Genomic DNA, 16,864 nt, shown 5'->3' with positions numbered 1-16,864 from the left:
GATTCATTTCCTAAAGGCGCTTGATGATCCAGAAAAGTGTAGCACCTTTTCTTCTGTGGCTTCTGATGCATAGAATTGGAAGAAGAAGAAAATGTTTGCCGTAGTAATCAGGTACGTGAATCTTGTGTTCGCAACAGAAATAAACTATGCGTTTTTGTGGAACAATCAGATAACAGTGCTGGTGGTGTTCATAATTTGATAGAAAACAGTCTTACATTTCATTCATCAAATGTAAATAACATCTCATCGTATAGTGCAAATAATGCTGTTATTAATTACGGCAAAAATAAAACCGCTATGAAATAGTTAGGTGAAAATAATAACAGTAACAGCAACAGTAAATGGTATGATGATAGGATCCGTTGTAATACACATGTGAGGAATTTTCTAAATTGGTGACAATTAATTTAAAGTTGCAGGCTACTGCCAAATTTAGTTTTAAGTACAAATTTCTGTAGACCTTCTGTTTGTAAATGTTATGAAGAAGATTTTAGGTTGGTTGATGTCACAAACTTGTTTTAGGGTTTCAAAAAAAAATTATTAAGCCTCTTCATTTTTTCGAGTCTAAGTTTCCCTTATTTTGACAAAAAAAGTTGGTAACCCAGTTGTGACTATCTGGAAATGTTGCGATGCGTGTGCTTCGAACGCAGTGATACGAAAACGTGATGTCAGTAAGAAAAACAGGTCTTGTTATAACTGCAGTACTGATATATTAAGGAGGGAAGACGAAGTGCATTGCACTGTATGACGAGGTTTAAATGTGACTCAGAGGTGCCAATGATATAGTCGAACGTCCACGGCAATAATAAAACAGTCTAAACACTCAAAGACGTGCAAACCAACTACACGAAGCTATTTATCCATTGCAGTCACATAATAGATTTCACTGGTTGCACACTATCTCTCATTGTAGTAACTGTGTTGCCAATGCTTGATTAGTAATACAGACTGAATGATGTGATCATAAACGTTCTCTTTTTGCAGTTATTATTTGCCATATAATTATATTTTTCTTCGTGGTCATGTTTCGTGGTAGGAAAGTGTATTAGAGGTATTGCCTCCGTCAGCCTTGCGTTTATCATCTCAAGAAGAATCAGTCAGTCACTTGTTTAAAATTTCTATTTCAAAATTCTGCAAAAACGCAGTGTTGCAGGACCGTCATTGTAACACTGCGTCTCTTAATTAAGCAGGATTCTAAAATATTAATAAATCCCGACGACAGCGTTCTACTCTTCAGTCTCTGAAAGTAACAACCACACATTACACCGAAGAAATTAACTATTTCGTCTGTGGGCTGTATGTTTAAGATGGTAATCGAGACCTGCAAATGTCTTACCTAATTATTTTAGCTTATGATGCTCTTGGAAAATCGCAACTACATTCACAGCTGATGACCATAAGTGGAAAAATTGTGAAATAAACAAAACGATTAAAATGAAACATCAAATTCCTCGTTTAGCAGTCACTCGAACAATTTCGATCCAGCCCGATGCAGTTCTTCCACAGATCTGGCAAAAACATACAAGTGGCAGCCCGGAACTATATTTGGTTCCGAAATATGACAGGGTGTATAAATAGGGAAAAACACGTCATTATAATTTCGGAACTTCACGCAGATAAAAGAAATGGGGCAGAATCCACAACACTAATAGGTAATGCCACCCTAACATATTCAGTACTATAGCTGACGATAGTGTATATGCTATTGTGATATAATTTGCTTAGCTCGCATCATTTCCGGTTTCTTCAACTCTGGACAGCTGTCTCACAAGAAAGCGATTTCCAGATTTGAGAAATGCTTAATGCACTGGACAGATTTAGGATTTCTCTATTTAACTTAAGGCCAATATCGGGTTGGCTCCTTTGAATAAGGCACTACCGATTTAAATTTTCCCTCTTGTCAAATTCGAAACTGTGTTCGTGCCTAATAACGTTGACTTCGAAAGGTAGCTAATTTGTAAACTTCGTTCCTACAAGCAAATTCCGCACGTAATAGCAGTTTCAGGCTGTGCCCATGTTTCAGAGAAACGTATATATTGTAGTTAATGGGGAAAGAAGAAGTATCAGAGGATGCTAATTTGCCTCGTGTGAACGGTGCGCGAAAGCCGCTATTAGATTAGTGATTGAGGGAGCAGAGGCTATTGTGCCGGAGCAATCGACCGACGCCTTTGACTATCGGACCTGTCGCGCCACGCTGGTTGTTGCTTTGTGGCCTGCGTTGCCTCACAGACCTCGCTATAAACTGCACTAAATCTCGTTGCACTACATTGCTCTACTACTTCACGCTACGCGTTTCCTCTATCAAAGCTGTCGATAAGTACGACAACAGAGGAACCATATTCCGAAGCAGTCACCGACGGGAACACAGGTTTACACTCGTCCAAGAGCGTTGGGATGATCGAAAGATCCTGAACAGATATGCGTTTCGAAGTTGTAGTTGAGATAATAACAGTTTCTTCGGCAGTGAAATGTTTCTTGTGCTTGTGTGTCGTGAGGGTGGTAGGTGAATGTCTGTACAGTACAACGACAATATTATTTTGGTGGACCGTGGAAAGGAGGAAACAAGCACAATGTTTAACATTTCATCGACCGCGAGGATGTTATAGATAGCGCACAATTTAGAGCTGTGGAAGGATGACGAAGAGATCCGCCGTGTCCATTCAGAAAAATCGATCACGCCCCTTAACTTAAGCGATTTAGCGAAACCCATCCACAGTCTAAATATGGAGGCACTGAATGAAAATTGAACCTCCGTCCATCCAAAAGCAAATCGATATTCTTAAACACTGTACCTAGGACCGCAGTTATTCTGTTCGTCTAGGTGGATATGGAGACGGATAGGTATGGAGAGAAGCTGGTGTCAGATCATAGCGAATTCCTCCGAAGTAGCTCTAGGCCTAAGTAGCGTGATGCTCTGTACAGGGAAACAAGACCGTTGAGAAAATGTAAGGAACTATTGGAACGCATTAAATGATTGTACAAACAGATATTAAGTTTGCAGCAGGTGCGAATAACCGAAGTGTCATTCGAATTAGCAGGAGAAAAAGGAAATCAAACGTAATTGGGCTATAACTTTAATACTGTTACATTCCTGGACTCTGTAATGTCACTAACCACTGTATTACAAGACGACATCAGGTAGATTCAGATGTGAATACCACTTGGAGGTTCTAAAGTAAATCACTGCGATTTACTATTCTGTCCAGTATATTTTCCAACGACGTCGACGCATATCACTCTAAACTGTTTTTGTTTATTGACATAGAGAATAGTTGCCGCTGCGTAAAATGTAATTTGCATTAGTACCATATCCAACCCGTAGGTAATGCTCAACTAATCAGTAGGTATTGAAACCCGAAAGAGTCTCCATGTGTTAAATAACACCTAATCACTTGAGAATAACCCACTGCCTGAAGGCGATGCGGATGTAAATTACTTTTTAGGAACTGCTCATTATTTATGTAACACCAGTTTCATCAGTAAAAAAAAACTCTACGGCTAGGCAAAACTTCAGGCAGTCTTCGTTACATGCAGACGTTTGCGATAAAAAGACGTCGACGGACTAAGTAGATAGATTTGTAAACGAGTAATTCATTTAATACTAGTGTCCACTGCGGACGTTCAGGGAAAGTACTTTTTCTTACAGTAAGAATGAAGAGGCTATACGAGAAGCAACGTCAGAAGAAGTCACGCGTGAAAGTGACATAAGTGAGTTTCGTGATGAAAGTAATTCTGAAGCTGATGATCCTGGAGTAGTTAGCCAGTGCGAAACTGACCACTCTGCCGAATCTTCAGACACCGGTGAAGAAAATACAGCCGTCTACGGTAAGAATAGTCATTTTTGGAACACAGCCACACCTAATAGAAAAGGCGTGTCATCTGCCAATAAACTGTAGTTCAAAAAAATGGTTCAAATGGCTCTGAGCACTATGGGACTTAACTGCATAGGTCATCAGTCCCCTATAACTTAGAACTACTTAAACCTAACTAACCTAAGGACATCACACAGATCCATGTCCGAGGCAGGATTCGCACCTGTGACCATAGCGGTTGCGCGGTTCCAGATTGTAGAACCGCTCGGCCACTCTGGCCGGCAACTGTAGTTCATATTCCAGGAGAGCGGAAATAACGAACGAATTCATTTATTAATGATAGGGAACATCATAAAATATTTGTGTGATACGTGCATTTCATTAAATGAATGCCAACTTCCTCTAATTAAACACCAAATAAAGTCCTTGGATCCAGATAACTTTCAAATTTCTCCACTGAAATGTTATAGCGATAGTTTTTACTTAGAATCCAAACATGGATGCGTTAATATTAACACTGATTAAAAAGATACATGACAACAAATGACTGTCGTGTTACAGCTCCCACCAGGTGGCGTTGTGAATGGACTGCCGTGACAAAATAGCGACAACACCTAGAAAAGTGTGTGTTTGTGTTGCAGTATGAGAGATGTTTATCTGCTACTCAGTGCAGCGTACACTCAGATAGAGTTGTGGAAAACAACTGTCATGTAATGTGAGCATTGTGCGTCGGTATCAACAAGTGAGGGACACGAGTTGCCACCGTACAATAGAGAAATGGACATGTCGACGAACTGTGCCAGACGCAACGATGGTCTGTGCAGTTCATGAATTAAAATGCAGCAGATAACTGTGTGGGCAATTTTGTGACAGCTGTTACATTACAAACCGTACCCTCTGCAGCTCCTCTAACAATTAAAATCGGAAGATTATGGCCAGCGCATTCAGTTTTGCCTCACACTGCAGCAGGCAGTTGAGCACGAACAACTCTGCGTCTGAGAAGATAGTCTGCGACGAAGCAAACTTTCATTCATCTGGTAAGGTTAATATGCACAACGTAGAAGTGTGGGGCACTGAATATCGTCATGAAATTGTGCCACATATACGACATGCATCGAAATTCGTTTTCTGCTTAGTGTTACAGACGTAAGCCATAATTGGCGTTTTTATTCAGTGAGAAAGACTTTGATGGGTATTACTTACCTTGATACGTTACAGTTGTGGTAGTTTCCACAACTGATTATCGATTCCGAAAACTTCTACGTCCAGTAGAGATGGCACCCCCGCCCTCGATGTTCGTCGCTGCAGTAACGACGGACTTTCGCATCGTTGGATTGGGCGTAATTTTGCAGATGATGTGGCTACGTTGCCTGATCAGACGCCTTGTGAATTTATCCTTCGTGGATTCCCCCACTGCCAAGAATAGTGGAACAGCTCAAAGAAAGTACTAGTACAGCTGTGACGACCACTAGGAGAATATTGCTACGTGAGGTACAGTACGAACTGGAGTAACCCTTCCGCGTGTGTCGTGTGAGCAGAGGAATATTTGTGGAGTGCTAAAAGCAAAATTTGTGAGTTTACGGTTCTGTTTACACTCAGTTATACTTGAATATGTATACTGTCGAAAATAGAGAGATATGAAAACGGATGAGTCATTCATGGTAGACCTGCGCAATAGCGTGTTTTCATTGAAGGAATTTCGGAATAAACGCGACTGTATTTCAAAGTCTGTGCGCTCACCATTCATACCACGCTACCATTTTAGTGGAGAGCGTATTGAACGTTCTACACGGGTTTCTGAAATATACTCCCCACTAAAATGTTAAAATGCCTTGCGTAGTGAAAGCATAATCGAACATGACGGACAATTAGAAAAATTTATAGAGATCTGAAGATGACAATCTTGCCTGTCGAAATCGATCAGTGAGAAATAAAATAAAAATTGTTTAAAGTACATACAGATCGCTCCTTCTCATTTCTCATTATGAGAAACTTCAATCAGCTGTATCACGAGATAGTAAATATACAATATTCAGCCGAGGACTGCCATCAATGACGTAAGCATTTCTAAGGAAAGATCCATCATTGGACAACACAGCTAAACTGCACAGAAACTACAACACTCAATGCAAACAGACAAGTACACTAGTGTGAATAAGTTAAGGACGAAGGAATCTTCCGCATGATGTGCCACTGGCAAGTAAGACAGGTCAGTGAAACTTGGAGCTTACATCGAAAGAACTGCTATAGTATAATACAGAAGGTAACTAAAGGAAATACGGTCTGAGATGAACAGAAATAACTCTTTTTATCCATAGCCAATAATTACAATAAAGTCACGGTGGTGTGTGGAGGTCCCTTGGACATTAGTAATGGCGGGAAATGGTTCTTAATAGGTTGTGCGATCACTATGGCCCGTAATCCGAGCTCTGCAGTGTGCTCCCACGCTGGACACAGAGTGAGTAATGAGTCGTTGTAGTCGGACGTTCCATTCTTCCACCAATGCGGTCGAGAACTGCTGGAAAGTCGTTGGTACACATGGACGCGCCACAATACGTCTCCTCAACGTATGCGGCACGTGCCTGATGGAATTTATGTTGGGAGGAATGGGCAGCAAGTCCACTCTCCGAATATCCTCTCTCCCAAAGAGCTCCCCCCACCTATTCTGTTCGATGCGCTCGTGCATTGTCGTCCATGAAACTGAAGTCACGGCTGAATGGACATTGAAAATACGCACATGATGAAGGAGTACAGAGTCAAAATAAGGTTCGCTTGCGAAAGTACCGTGTTCAATGATTTGGAGGTCAGTATGTCCATGCAGTATTATGCCCCCACAAATCACAACAGCTGGACCACGGAAACAATCGTTGTTCGTGGAACTTCATGTACCCTCCTATTAAGAGAGGTGAGAACACTTAAAGCGCCAAAGAACATTGTCGAACACGATCTTTTCCGTAGTCCAGGTGGTATAGTGTGCGGAGGCATAATGCTGCACTGGAGTTCGAACCTTGAAATGTTTGAACACTCATCGACCAACGTTATTCTGCCACTGTTGTCCATCCCTTCGTCCATCTGTTCAGGGGGACATTCGGTCCTGATTTCATTTTTAGGATTTCGTAACTCAATCGGTAAAAACGTAACACTTATAGGATCACTTTGTTATTAGTCTGTCTGTCCGACTGTTCAAAATCCTTTTCGTGATGAACGGGTAGACGTAACAAGTAGAAATTTATGTCACATACTGGAGTCTGTAGTCCTCTGGCGGTGGAAATATGTTATACTTCGAGGCCAGTGCAATCAAAAGATACGGCCAGTCAGGTAATGTATTTTGATCCTCGCAAATTCACTAATTAGAAACTGTGGTGTACAGCTCGTTGGAATATAATCATGAAATTTAGCAAGGTGAAAGGGTTCACAGTACGAGGGACCTTTGAAAAGTCCATGAAAAAATAAGAAAATAAGAACCGCTTACGTGTTCGGGGTAGACCTTTTTTATTTTTAGACATAGTCTCCTTTTAGACTTATACACTTTGTACAATGCTGTTCTAATTTGTTGATACCTTCCGAATAATAGGAATTGTCCAAGTCTTCAAAATAGCTATCAGTTGCTGCAATCAAATCCTCGTCTGATTAAAATCTTTCTCGCGCCAGCCATTTCTTCAATTTCGGGAACAAATAGTAGACCGAGGGAGCCAAGTCTGGAGAGTAGTGGAGATGTGAAACGAGTTAGAATCATATATCCATTAATTTTGCGACCACAACTGCTGAGGTGTGTGCTGGTGCATTGTTGTGATGGAAAAGGACTTTTTTGCGGTCCAATCGCAGACATTTTTCTTGCAGCTCGGTTTTCAAACGGTCCAATAACAATGAATAATATGCACCTATAATAGTGTTACCCTTTCCAGATAGTCCATGAGGATTATTCCTTGTGAATCGCAAGAGAATGTCGCTATAACCTTTCCGGCCGAAGGAATGGTCTTCGTGTTTTTAGGTGCAGATTCTCCCTTGGTAACCGACCATTTACATTGTTGTTTGGTCTCAGGGGTATAGTAATGTATTCATATTTAATCAACAGTGACGAAACGACGCTTAAAGTGCGGCGGATTCTTCCTGAACAGCTGCAAATCATCCTTGCAACACTTCACACGATTCCGTTTTTGTTGAACCGTAGGAGCAATCGTGGAACCCATTTTGGGGATAGCTTTATCATATCCAAACGTTTATGCAAAATATGATGTATCCAATCATTCGAGATGCCCTCAGCACTAGACATCTCACGCACCTTAACTCTTCTGTCATCGATCACCATATCATGGATCTTCTCAATGATTTCGGGAGTCGTAACCCCTACAGGGCGTCCAGAACGTTCAGCATCAGTTGCGCCCATATGGCCACCCCGAAAATTTTGAAACCACTTATAAACTATTCTAATCGAAGGTGCAGAGTCACCGTAATGTTTACCAAGCTTCTCTTTAGTCTCCTGAGGCGTTTTGCCTTTCATTAAGTATTGTGTAATCACCACACGAAATTCTTTTTCGTCCATTTTTTGACCATCACTCGACTTCCTTGATTCACACGAATGCCAAACACAAAGAAATAGACCAATATGGCTGAAACGTGGTGTGTGTTCTTTCCGAAGATCCTGCTAACTCATCATGACATCGACAAGCGCGCGTGGTGCCATCTCTCGGACACTGTACGGACTTTGCAAACGCCCCTCGTACAAGTAGAGAAAAAAATCTAAAAATTGTTAATTGTAATTACATCAGAAGAGAAAATATCTCTTCTGTCACTTGACATGTGACTTCAGTCCCGAAGTGGCAACATTCTGGAAAGTCTTGGAATCTCTGGGACCGATAACGTGTCAGTATCGTGATCGATAACACGTAAAATAGTCGAGATCCCCTATTCCTGGAATGGATTAACTGTTTATTAAGATAATTAAGTCTGTACGAAATCCTCATTGCCGGCCTTTGTGACCGAACGCTTCGGTCCGGAACCGCGCTGCTGCTACGGTCGCAGGTTTGAATCCTGCATGGATGCGTGTAATGTGTATGATGTCCTTCGGCTATTTAGGTTTAAGTAGTTCAAAGTTCTAGGGGACTGATGACCTCAGATGTAGAGTCCCACAGTGCTCAGCGCCATTTGAACCATTTGAAATCCTCGTTGCCCGACACGTTCTCGGACCTGGCTAATGTTTAAAGATGACATTGAGTGATCCCAGCGAACTGCTCATGTGGACGAACTCGTGGAAGGAGAGCATATTCGGCAAATGAAGTGTCCTGTCGGTTTCTCCGATTTAAATTCCTTCAGGCACGAGTGGAAAGAATGATAATTAATTGAAACCGTCGGCTGCCGACATGTTGATATACCTCGATGGAAACAGCTGAAAATGTGTGCCCTGACCGGGACTCGAACCCGGGATGTCCTTACATGGCAGACGCTCTGTCCATCTGAGCCACCGAGGACACAGATGAATAGCGCGACTGCAGGGAGTTACCCCTAGCACTGTTCCCGTGAGACCCACATTCCCAACTGTCCACAATCTACATACGTAATGTATCTAATAGATATTTGCCCATCCACTCATTACTCGCGCACACTAAGGTGACGATTCGCGTGAGAGTTCGGTTAACCTGTGAGCATTCTCACAGACGAAGGTAAATGCCTGGGTAGCCTTTAACTATATACACTCTTGGAAATTGAAATAAGAACACCATGAATTATTTGTCCCAGGAAGGGGAAACTTTATTGACACATTCCTGGGGACAGATACATCACATGATCACACTGACAGGACCACAGGCACATAGACACAGGCAACAGAGCATGCACAATGTCGGCACTAGTACAGTGTATATCCACCTTTCGCAGCAATGCAGGCTGATATTCTCCCATGAAGACGATCGTAGAGATGCTGGATGTAGTCCTGTGGAACGGCTTGCCATGCCATTTCCACCTGGCGCCTCAGTTGGACCAGCGTTCGCGCTGGACTTGCAGACCGCGTGAGACGACGCTTCATCCAGTCCCAAACATGCTCAATGGGGGACAGATCCAGAGATCTTGCTGGCCAGGGTAGTTGACTTACACCTTCTAGAGCACGTTGGGTGGCACGGGATACATGCCGACGTGCCGGTCTAGGAATGGTAGAACGATGGGTACGATGACGGTTTGGATGTACCATGCACTATTCAGTGTCCCCTCGACGATCACCAGAGGTGTACGGCCAGTGTAGGAGATCGCTCCCCACACCATGATGCCGGGTGTTGGCCCTGTGTGACTCGGTCGTATGCAGTCCTGATTGTGGCGCTCACCTGCACGGCGCCAAACACGCATACGAACATCATTGGCACCAAGGCAGAAGCGACTCTCATCGCTGAAAACGACACGTCTCCATTCGTCCCTCCATTCACGCCTGTCGCGACACCACTGGAGGCGGGCTGCACGATGTTGGGGCGTGAGCGGAAGACGGCCTAACGGTGTGCGGGACCATAGCCCAGCTTCATGGAGACGGTTGCGAATGGTCCTCGCCGATACCCCAGGAGCAACAGTGTCCCTGATTTGCTGGGAAGTGGCGGTGCGGTCCCCTACGGCACTGCGTAGGATCCTACGGTCTTGGCGTGCATCCGTGCGTCGCTGCGGTCCGGTCCCAGGTCGACGGGCACGTGCACCTTCCGCCGACCACTGGCGACAACATCGATGTACTGTGGAGACCTCACGCCCCACGTGTTGAGCAATTCGGCGGTACGTCCACCCGGCCTCCCGCATGCCCACTATACGCCCTCGCTCAAAGTCCGTCAGCTGCACATACGGTTCACGTCCACGCTGTCGCGGCATGCTACCAGAGTTAATGACTGCGATGGAGCCCCGTATGCCACGGCAAACTGGCTGACACTGACGGCGGCGGTGCACAAATGCTGCGCAGCTAGCGCCATTCGACCGCCAACACCGCGGTTCCCGGTGTGTCCGCTGTGCCGTGCGTGTGATCATTGCTTGTACAGCCCTCTCGCAGTGTCCGGAGCAAGTATGGTGGGTCTGACACACCGGTGTCAATGTGTTCTTTTTTCCATTTCCAGGAGTGTATATGAAGACAGTAACTGTTCTCGAAAGAACAGATACCTCTGATGACGGTCATCAGTGGTATCTGTTCTTTCGAGAACAGTTACTATCTTCATGTACGAGTGGAAAGCGTTTTAATGGCGTACTGCAGCCAGCCCTGATGCACCAACGACCATGCAGCATTTGTCAATAGCGCCGGTGGAGATATGGAACACCATATCACAAAAACTCTTACACAGTATAGTGGCGATGTGGGAGCACAGCATGGATTACCGTCTATGCTGACCACACAACCCTTTTATGAACCATATCCCACCCTTTGTAATGATCAGAGGACAATCACGAATCGGGTTGACTTCAGTGTAATTACTGTCCTCGAATAAAAGAGTCATTTCTGTTCGTTTCTGTAGGTATTCCTCTCCATCATATTCTGTAGTATACTGCGGCAGTTCTTTCTGTATATGATCCAAGTTTGATCGAGATATGTTGTTTGGCACCGAGATGTCATGTGCAAATTACTTTCGCCCTTAAGTCTTGCACACCTGTGTAGTTGTGCTGTGTATAGTGCGATACTAGTCGGAGAAAATTCGTGTATGCCAGAGAGAGATAGAGTACTGAACTATAAGATTTGCAGTCAGTTGATAAATGTTACAGCAGGGCTGGCTACGTCCGTCCTTGGCCGTGGTGCGAGACGGTTGCTCTCGAAGTCCAAAAGATGCCGCGTGCGTACGTCTACGACAATGGCGAGTTCTTTTCAGCTGAAACCGTTACTGAATGCAAGACAGAAAGTGTTTATACCAACGCGTCCGCGACGGAGGTGACGCTGCGTCAGTTGGTCGGTGTCGAAACTGAAAATGAAAGGAGCTGGGGTGCTTCAAACTTTTTATGACTCCAAAGGCGTCCCTCCCTCTTGACCCTACGAATAGGTCTGTTGTCAACTGATGTGGAGGGTTGGGGGTTGCATCGTGATACCGACAACTCCTGACGTCATTTAATGGCAGGTGTTTCACGCTCTATCTCAACCCCAACCATCGGAAAAGTGGTTCTTTCGTGTCCCTACGCCTCCACGTAGAAGAAGAAGCAGCTGCTAAAACTCTAAAGGTTTTCTAAAAGTTGCCGCCGATTTCAGTCAGTCAATAACTTTTCTCGAAATAGGCGCAGCCTACATCCGTTTCCACATTTCAGTCCCTCATTACTTCTGCAATGATTATAACAAAGTCTCTTTCCTCTCCGAATTCTTGTTGAAGCACTAAACCACAAATTAAAAGAACTAGAAATAAAATTTATATAAAAGTGAATACACCGGTGGGTTGTGCATCCTCAAAGGGTCCTGAATCTGTAATAAGACTGCATGGTTTTTGTTTATCACTATTTTCTTTCTTTGTCTGAGGTCTGAATCGTAGGCCAGAAACACACATGTGAGTCGCAACAGGCATTAAAAATAGAATTCTGTTACGACAAGATGATTTAAACAGCTATGATATTTCAGAACAGGAATGTCACCGCTGCAGATTGAAACATTCATTTAGGAAACGATGGTAAATTCATCGGAGCCACTGTCAAAGTTGTATATTGACTTATTCTGATATGTATCTTTCTACCGCCAATCAAGATTAAAATGTGAGCAAGAACATGCCTATTTCCCTATGTGTCATATATTAGTCTGCGACAAACTGAGCGTATGCGAAAATTTTACTTACATCGTTTTGTATACTCCGTTGCATGTTGGTGTCCCCTGGAGTGAGGCGTCCAGTGAATCGTGCGACCTGGACCATAGTTAACATGTCCGCAACAGAATCCCGACATAATTGGTTCAGGCGTCTTCTGACCACGATTCTCACTGACAGTCATTGTTTATTGCTTGTAATCAGACTGATGGTGCCGAGTGAACCTCGACCGTAACTGGATGCGTCTCGTACGCCAACTCTTCCTTACTCCCTCAATTAATTTCAGAACAATGATTTGATTACGGATACACAACCCCTACAGGAAGCAGAAAACCCCACTTTCTATTTATACATAAATCTTGTAATATCCCTTGGTTTAGATTCATCCCAATTTTATGACATCCTCTTGACGTACAGAAACGAGGGCACAAGTAGATGCAAATACGACTGCAGACTGTATGACTTTTTTTACTGTTGCTATTTTGTTTAACATACTGATCCCCAAATAAGAACAAAGATCCTGCAGTGCATACAATGGGATACAATTACGTAAATAAAAATATAACACGCATTCTGCCATAGCATAACGTTGCTTTGCCCTTGTCCGTTTTGAATAATGAGAACGCTAAGTGATTAGCTAGAACAGGAGAAAGGAATACATTAGAGGAAGAATGGGTAGCTTTGAGCGATGAAATAGTGAAGGCAGCAGGGGATGAAAAAGACGGGGGCTCGAATAAATCCTTGGTTAACTGAAGAGGTAGTGAGTATAATCAATGAAAGGAGAAAATATAAAACTGCAATAAATGAAGTAGGCGAAAGGGAATACAAAAGTCTAAAAAATGAGAAAATGAGATTGACAGGTGGTGCAAAACTCCTAAGTAGGAATGGCTAGAGGACAAATTTTAGGATATGGAAGTACATATCACTAGGGGTAAGATGGATACTGCCTACAGGAGAATTAAATAGACTTTTAGGGAAAAGACAACCACCGGTATGAAAATCAAGAACTCAGATGGAAAACCAGTCCTAAGCAAAAAAGGGAACGCAGAAAGGTGGAATACAACAAAAGAAAAATGGGTAGCTTTGAACGATAAAAAAATGTATAGATGGTCTATACAAGGGATACGCACTTGAGGGCAATATTATTTAAATGGAGGAGGACGTAGAGGAAGACGAGAAGGGAGATACGATACTGCGTGAAGAATTTGACAGAGCACAGGAAGTCCTAAGTCGAAACAAAGCACTGGGAAAAGGCAACGTTCCGTTAGTGCTACTGATAGCCTTGGGAGAGGCAGCCATGGCAAAACTCTTCCATCTGATGAGCAAGATGTATGAGACAGGCGAAATACCCTCAGACTTCGAGAAGTAGATAGTACTTCCATTTCCAAACAAACCAAGTGCTGACAGGTGTGAAAATTACCGAACTATCAGTTTAATATACGTGTCTACAAAATACTAACGCGAATCCCTTACAGAAAAAAGGAAAAACTCGTAGAAGCCGACCTCTGGGAAGACCAGTCTGGATTCCGGAGAAATGTAGGAACAAGCGAGGCAACACTGGTCTTACGACTTCTCACAGAAGATAGGTAAAGAAAGGCAAACCTACGTTTATAAGATTTGTAGACTTAGAGAAAGTTTTTGACAGTGTTGACTGGAATGCTCTCTTTCAAATTCTAAAGATAGTAGTGGTAAAATAAACGGAGCGAAAAGTAATTTACAAATTGTACAGAAATCAGATGGCAGTTATAAGAGTCGAGAGGCACGAAAAGGAAGCAGTGGTTGAGGAGGGAATGAGACAGGGTTGTGTCCTATCCCCGATGCTATACAATCTGTATAATGAGCTTGCAATAGAGAATGAAAAAGAAAAATTTGAAATAGGAATTAAAGTCCTGGGAGAATAAATAAAAATTTTGATATCTGGTGATAGATAAAGGAGTTGTAAGAGTAGTTGAACGGAATGGATGGTATCTTGAAAGGAGGATATAAGATGAACAACAACAAAAGCAAAACGAGGAAAACGGAATCTAGCCGAATTAAATCAAGTGATTCTGAGGGAATTAGATTAGCAAATGAGACACTTAAAGTAGTAAATGAGTTTTGCTATTTTGGAAGCAAAATAACTGATGATGGTTGAAGTAGGGAGGATATAAACTGCAGTCTGGTAATGACAAGGAAACCTTTTCTGAACAAGAGAAATTTGTTTTCATCGAGTATAGATGTAAGTGGCAGGAGGTCCTTGCTGAAAGTATTTGTGTGGAGTGCAGTCAGGTATGGATATAAAAAATAGACGATAAAGAATTAGGAAAAGAATAGAATAAAAGCTCTCGAAATGCAGTGCTACAGAAGAGCGCTGAAGATGAGTTGGGTAGATCCCATAACTAATGACGAGGTGCTGAACAGAACTGGGAAGAAGAGGAATATGTGGCACAACTTGGCTAGAGGAAGGGCTCGGATGGAAGGGTACGTTGTGAGGCATCAAGGGATCACCAATTTAATACTGGAGGGAAGTGTAGGAGAGTAAACATCGTAGGTGGAGAGCAAAGTAAGCAGATTCAGAGGGGTGTAGGTGGCAGTAGTTACTCAGATATGAAAGACTTGCACGGGATGGAGTAGCATTGAGAACTGCATCAAACACGTCTTTCGACTGAAAGCCGCAACACGATAAGTGAGAAAATTAATGTGCAGTATTTAGGTTGCGTGCTGGGTGTTTAGTGTATCTTTTTCCATTGACGTTCTACGTCTTGTCACAGTATTGTAAACAACTGCTATGGCTGAATGTAGCTTGTTACATTAGGTACTTTGTTGGAGAGGGGGGAGGATAAACACTGCTAGAGTTACAATAAGTTACTGTCACTCGTTCTTTCTGCAGACACGGAAGGGTGAAATGCGCTCATCTGAAAAATGTAATAGTACATAAAAAACACGAAATGGAACGTCTGTAGACTTGAACTCATACTAAAACTGTTACATTTACTTCCCAAAATACAAGTCGTACAAAGCTTTTGAAGAGATCTGAGCAACAGACGTAACAATAATGACATATCGTATCATGACGTACGCTACTGTTATCATTTAATGCAATAACTACCGCATGGGGCAGTGAGGAATGATACGTTACATATGGTGCTTACAAACGAATTTGCTGCAGGAAATGGAAGGGGAGTACATTCGTTTTACAACCGCAGTTAATAATATAGCTATGAAGTCGCAACGAGCTAAATCCAATTGACATTTATCTACTGCATATACGACGATATCAGGGAGAGGTTAACTCCAGGTCATAGCTTTTTCTGTAACTACCTGCAGTACCTGTGTCTGTCGTATCAGAAAGTCCGTGCTGTACTTCAGAATGAGCTGAGACGTCGGTCTACCTGATTGTATGTTTGTTGGAGAACCGCGGTTTGACTTCGAGACCTACAAACCTCCCAGCCAAGGGATCGACTTCCTTAAGGCAGGATTCAGCTTTCCGACAAATCACTGTTTGCGGAGGATTAGCTAATTACGTCTTTGCCGAACCGCAGAGCTTCAATTACTTTGTGAGTGACGTCTTTAACCAAGGTGCCCTCCGGGAATCGCTTTGAGGTTCCGCGGAATTCTCTCTGATTTCGAGTTCCACGTTCCACGCCATGAAAGACGCTTTTCACAGATCTCAATTAATACACAGTGAAATCCCTTCATTACAACATTTGAATCTTCTCCTTTATTTTTAAAGTTGTTGTCAACATAGCGGAAATAGAAATTTTTTTGTATCACACAATGAACTACTCTAAACTGCATGTGATATTCGGCGCGCACAGATTTTTGCTAAGAAGTGAGATTAGATGCAGGTTGCCATCTTTTTACAAACAATGTAATTGTACTTTCAGTAGGCGCACATTACTGGTATTCTGAGCTGAACGCTGCATACAAAACTGAAATATTAAATACAGCGATGTTAGTTGACTTCCCTTTGCGTACCATCCTGGTCGTTACTTTAAATGTTCTATTTTCTCCGCAATTTTTTATTAGCTGATGGTATTTCACATTAGATTTTTCTAACTTTTTGCTGAGAATTACCACTGACATGTATACAGGGGCAGAAACGAAATTCCGATGTTACGTAGGCGAAGTAACAGAACAACTATTAGACCCTACATCGCCAGTGGTTCAATATCGTCCCAGTACCGCTTTATTCCGGTGTCTCAAGAAATTCGGTTTACCTATGGACCTATCAGGGTCAGATTCTTGATGCTACTTGAGCCTTCTAGTCTAATTTCGAGTTACTGAATGTCATTGTCTCGTCATTGTTTATCCGTAACAGTTCCGAATCATCCTATTACACATATT

This window comes from Schistocerca gregaria, chromosome 5, assembly GCF_023897955.1.
Source record: "Schistocerca gregaria isolate iqSchGreg1 chromosome 5, iqSchGreg1.2, whole genome shotgun sequence".
Lineage (NCBI taxonomy): Eukaryota > Metazoa > Arthropoda > Insecta > Orthoptera > Acrididae > Schistocerca > Schistocerca gregaria.
This window is presented reverse-complemented; position numbering follows the sequence as displayed.